We start from the raw sequence: 5969 nt of genomic DNA on the forward strand, positions 1-5969 counted from the left end.
ATGCACAAGGCCAGAGCAAGACTCAGGCTGACTCCCTGAAGCCAGCTCTGCACCCACCCTTTCAGTGGATGGACACAGAGGGGCATTCAGCTTGGAAGATGGTAAAGAGCTTTTAGTTCAGTGACCCTGTCTACGCAAAAGGCTGTTGCAGCAAAACTCTCTTGTAAGAAAACTTGTTCCAAACCAAAGTCCATGTAGCAATGAGAAAACTTCATGAAGACCAGGTCCTGAACCCATGCTTAGGTCAATGCATGCAAGCAAATCTTTCGATGTCAGAGGACTTGCTCCCAGGAGTTACTCTCCTCATGTGCACAGGCCATTGGGCACAAGGCATTTGTCTTGCAGCAGAACAATGAGTTCAACCCCACAACAGGAGCAATTCTGGTTTGTATACATTATCTTTTATTTTTGAAGCAATATATCAGCTTTTTCAGTGTCTCCTTGAAAAAGGAGATTCCTGTTTGACAGAGCACAGCAACAAAAGGGAACATAGAGATTTTTATGGCTTTTGTCATCTTTTAATATTATTTTATGAACTGTGGTTATAGCAGTTTCAAACCATAGCCATTGCTTGCTGCTTTATTTCTACTTATCAGATGCGAAGCCAAAACTAAAAGAAAAGCTAACATGTTTGACATGCTTCATCCTGTGCAAGAGAACAGCCTATAACAGTTTGGAAGAAAACACTGAATTAAAAAAATAAGGAAAGAAAGAAAAGGAAAGGAAAGCTCTTGTTTTTATAGAATTATTATTTGAAAGCCGTGGTATATGACTCTGAAGCTGAGTGGTGTAGCTGTACATTGCACAGACTAGTGTACGCTTCTGACGTGCTAAACACTGATATCTCCTTATAATGATGTGTTAATGTAAAGGGAGTGATTTTGCAAAATTTTATGCCTTATTAAGGAAATGATTCAAGCCCAGGAAATGTGCGGGTTAAGTACTTGCTTTCATAAACATGGGTTATGGTGGAAAAAAGATTTTAGATATTATGTGGAAAAATGCAGTAAAAAGCGCTGAATTAGCCCATTCCATTACACTGAATTGTTCAGCAATTATGGTCATCCTCCAGCCTAGAAAATTAAAGTATATGATGAAAACCCAATCTAAAGATATCCACTGCTGTGCTACTGAAAACACAGATCTCATGCTTTAGAGTCACTTTAGGCTTCAATGACCAACCAAAGTTATCTGAGGAATAAATTTAAACTAGCTATAGTCCCAGCCTGGGAGTGCCCTCTGCTCTTTCCTTTCACTTCTCACACCACTCATACAAATAGGAATTGCAGCAGATTTTCAGGGGCTCAGATGTGTTCTTCGTAAGCAGAAGATCTTGTACAAAATGCTCAGTTGCAAAGCAAGAGCAGTCCTCTTCATTCCAGAAGGCAGGATCAGGCCACCAGGCAGTGTGATGGGGATGGCCCATCTTGCTGCAGAAGGAAGAATGGAAGAAATAATTTCCAAATATTCATTTGAACTTGAAAGCCACTTTGTATTTCACCTCTTTCGCTAGGCCATCGTGTTCCGTCCCCACAGCCGTGTCGGTGCTGGGGCTATATAAGTCACGGCAAGCTCTTCATGCACATGCTTGAGCAGGGTCTGCAAGCCCCTTCCAGGCTGAATCTCTACCTGACACTGATCTTCTCAGTGCTGTTTATGATCTAGTGTTTACTAGAGGCATTCACACCTAGTGCATATTAACTTAGCAGATCTTTCAGCTCCAAAAGCCGCTCACTGACCCTTCTTTCTTGCTTTCTCTCGGCTGCCTCTCCCCAAAGTTTAGAAGGAGTAACTTCAGCCAGATTCTTTTTTCCTAAATTTAAAAATAATAACGTGTCTCTTTGCTATAAAATGTCTGTCTCCTCCACTCCCAGCCTCCTGGGGTTGCCGTGGGCATGGTCTGTAAATTAAGTGGAGGCACTCAGCCCTCAGCTCAGCTCTAGTCAAACATTAGCTACAATGTTTACCCTTGTGTAATCTTCAGTTTTGCATTAATTTAATACTGCTCAGCACTTTTTAACACACTCAGCAAATCCGTGGCACGTAGTGTTTCGTGTCTGTATCTCCCCCACCAAACCAGGTTTTGATTTTTAACCAAACTCATCAAAGTAAACTCCTCGCAATACTCTCCCTCTACTTTGATCTTTACATAATAAAAAAAGATATGTTGCTTTCTGTGGTAATTCAGCTGTACTCTGAGGGGTTTTCCCCCCTTAACTTCAAAGACAGCAAATAGGAAATTGTTTTCATTTTTCTTTCACATTTCACAAACAACAAGTTCTAGTTGGTTTTGAGCAGCAGAAGGTAGTAAGCATCTCCCAATTAATAATTCCCAGGTAATATCATGGCATCTTGGAAGCATGGATGTCAAGAAATTCAGTTCATAACACAAGCAAATAAAATTCTCTTGGAAGGTCTGGCTAAAGGACAATCAGAAACAGAATGGGCACACATCATTGTTTTTAATCAGTCTTCTCTCTTTGAACCTTCTTCTGAGCAAAATAAAACAAACTCAAATCTTGGAGTGCATAGTTAGAAAGCCACTCACCTCCTGGCTTCAAAACTGCAAAATCCCACTGCGCTGGAAAAATCAGCAGCTAATGCCACACAACCTGGAGATCTCATCCCAGTCTTGTTACAGGTAATCCCATAGCGAAGAGGGAAGGGATTTTGTTAAAGCAAAGACTGAAGTAAAGTCAACATTAGACCTGGGGCTTTTTGGCTGATCCAGTAAATAAAAATCCAGCATTTCATACCCACCAAGGACACTTGTGTGACTCCCACCACACAGCAGTGTGGGCAATCAGGCTCTTGCATCAGCATTTGAATTGCACGATCTTTTCTGGACTGGTGAGGTACATCAGTACATGCATCATCCCACCTACACCTATATTAGTAACTCTGCAAGGATCAATAGCTGTGTGTTGAAAAGATTTCTAGCTCTTTGTGCTTTCATCATGTGGGGGCTCAGGCAGGGCCTGGAGAAGAGCAGGAGGAGCTGGAAGCAGTGGGGACCATTTTCACCCACATCACAATGCCCTGGTGAGAAGCTCTGGCAGCAGAAAGGGCACTTAGGCTGTGGTTAGAGGCACAAAGTCCAAGAAAAAGAGCTGCTTGAGCTCCATCACTTCCCCTTGCAGCTGATTTTTCATCAAATCTCCCTAGCTGTGCTGCTCCCACCCCAAGGACTTGACATGTCTGAGCGTGGCCCTCAGGGAGGGGGGAGTTGCACTCAGTCTCCGGCATGCTAAATTTAGCACAAATAGCAAAAATCTCAGAGCAAACAAGGGAAAACACAGAGCTTGCTGTTCCTGGTACATGAGACAATTCCCTTCAGCTTATTGACACACATCACTTCCTTTCTTCTCCCGTTTAGGGAAGTGTACAATTATGCGTGCAGCCGGGAGCTGGGAGCACCAAGCCAGTTCTGCTGGACAGTACCTGCTGGCTGAGCACTCCCCAGGGACCCCCTTGATCTGCTCACGCCTGTCTGAGGCCCTGCTCAAGTCAAACAGATTAAGGAAAAGTCAGTGAGAATGTAGGCACGCCTGGCTCCAACAAGCCATTTGCACCAATTCACAAAGGGAAAACTTTGGAAGTGTTTCCAAAAATACAGGCCAGTCGTGTGAGTTAAGCCTGCAAGGGAGCCTAACGTGCAGATTTTCCCCATAATCAGGGTTTACCTCAACTCTGTTTACTCTGTAAACTCTGGTTTCTCAACAGAAACAGCTCATCACGCTACACCCTGGCTTGACAGACATGCAGAAGGCTTTTGTAGAGACCTAGAAGTAGAACAACCCAGCTGTTTCTTTAATGAAAACCGATGTTAGCAAACTATCTCATCATTTATCCCAAGAATTTTGGGGGGAAAAAGAAAGATATTAATAATAATTACATGCAATGGGAAGCTGCCAGATTGATGGCACTGAAAAGGAAGGGAGTATCTCAGGCCATGGGCAATTTCCAGTGTGAACAGTAGCAGCATAGCTGTCCCCACAGCCTCTGGTGAGGGAGCAGAGGAAGAAACCCAGGCTTTATCCTGGAAACAAGTGAATTATTCAGAGCAAGACATTTGCCAGTGCGCTTTCGCTCTTCTATTTTTTTACTTTTGATTTGAGGAGTGAATTTTTGCAGGTCACTTATGATTTTAGAGATTTATTTCTCAGAATTGTTGAATAACTCTTGGCCCACACCACATCCACAGGCTGTTCACACTGAGGTTGCACATGCTGAACAGAGTGAGGGAGGTTAGTTCTGGGTGCAGGTTGGGGCTGGAGGCCACCAAAAGCAGGGGAAAGAACTGGACCACTTCCACCCCAGGGCTCAGACCAAAGTTAAGAGTGATGCTACGTGTCCCTCAGCTGATGAGAGAAGGCAAGAGCTCAGTGTCTGCGCAATGCAAGCAGAGTTTGTGGTTCCTTTGCGCATCAATCCGTGTCAGTCCATTCATGCAGTGACATCACATTGGCTGTGCTGCATCCCCACAGCTCCCAATGGAGGTACAGAATGTACATGCAGATGTAGCCACCAGGCTCATTATTTTTCTGTCCCTATCACTTTTGTAATCAAGTGTCAGGACTGAATACCTGTATTCATTTCTTCAGCATTCACTTGGCTACTGAGGTGAGTTTCCACTGAAGAGGGGCATGAATAGCATCAGCACAAATTCAGTTCTCAAAAAAAGTCCTTCAAATATTTATAAGAAAATAAATGCACACTATTTTGTCTTGTTTATTGTTCTACAGAATTGACCCACCAAAAGAGTCTGGAGGAGAGACAGTGATTTTCCGGCAGCAGGATGGCTAATAAATCAAGGGCAACACAACCTGGATCAAATTCAAACCACTGTAGGCTCTTCCCTGTATTACTGCCAAACCCTGAGCCACCCAGTCCTTCTCTGTCTCACCCCCCAAATATATGTTTAGATTCCAAACACAAAGCTTAATTGTTTATTAAGGAAGTGGTTAGGATGGGGAAATAATGCTGCTGTGGAGGAAAGAGCAGGAGAGTTTTACAAGATGCAGTAGAATTTATCATCATCTCCTCCAGATCAACTCCCTCACTCCTTTGTTCTTTCTTTGCTTTTGCTTTAATTCTTATTGAAATAGAAGTCACTTCTCTGGCTGTGGACAGGATGCTATGCAAAACCCACACAGGATGACTGCATTGTATTGATATAATGAAGAAAGATCAGCTTTCCTTGTATTCGTAGCCCTGTGAGACCTCTGATTAAATGTGGCCTTGTTTAACCCCTGTTTTATTCTCCCAGTGCAGCTGGTGTAATTACAAACCAAACATATTTTGCACCCTGTTGTAGTGAATTGATATATCTCCTGTTAAACAGAATAAAGTCATGCATGGAAAGTGAAGTGAATTTTTTCCTCTGAGGGTGTAAGACCGTGAGCTGGTACCTAACTACCTATTCCATGTAATGATACCCATGAAAACAACACAAAAGTCTGTAGTCACATATTTTGGTTGTTCATATCTTAGCAGCATATTTATGTGACCAAAGCAATCTCTCCATCATGTCCTGTGGAGCTGTACCTTGGACAGGCTCACACTAATAAATTACTGAGGGTAGAATCAGAAAATTCTCAATAATGGAGCAAGGCACAAAAAACCCTGGCTTGTTCCTAAATCTGCAGTGCTCACATCATGTATATCTTTATTCAGTGATGCAGGATGACTCACAAAATGTTAGCTCAAGATATATTTTAAACTCCTGAGCTAGCACTGTCCTGAGAAGAAAATTCTAATTTTGCTTCCTGTGGGCACACTTTTGAGAGCAGATTACAAATCTGAGTAGTGAAAATTGCTCTCTCTTTTTTTCCACACAGGCAGTTTTGGAAGATCAGGACTTTTCACTGTAAAAACAGCAAATTGCCCACACAAACAATTTACATGCACACCCAAAACCACACACCCCAAATCCCATGCTCCTGTTCTCCACCCTTGCAGTGTGTTGC

General features: G+C 42.9%; 1 long non-coding RNA gene across 2 annotated transcripts; it reads right to left on the minus strand.

Annotated features, from left to right (window-relative positions):
* Positions 1-379: 379 nt before the first annotated feature.
* Positions 380-2866, minus strand: LOC116436467. 2 transcript variants are annotated; one of them, XR_004237020.1, is made up of 3 exons: positions 2761-2866; positions 2549-2685; positions 380-1430 (listed from the first exon to the last, which is right to left on the minus strand). It is a non-coding gene; the product is annotated as an uncharacterized LOC116436467 (long non-coding RNA). The 2 variants fall into 2 exon arrangements; XR_004237019.1 differs by lacking the exon at positions 2761-2866 and having other exon boundaries at positions 2549-2754.
* Between the last annotated feature and the right edge of the window lie 3103 nt (positions 2867-5969).

The sequence above is a fragment of the Corvus moneduloides genome, chromosome 2 (assembly GCF_009650955.1).
Source record: "Corvus moneduloides isolate bCorMon1 chromosome 2, bCorMon1.pri, whole genome shotgun sequence".
In the NCBI taxonomy this organism is placed as follows: domain Eukaryota; kingdom Metazoa; phylum Chordata; class Aves; order Passeriformes; family Corvidae; genus Corvus; species Corvus moneduloides.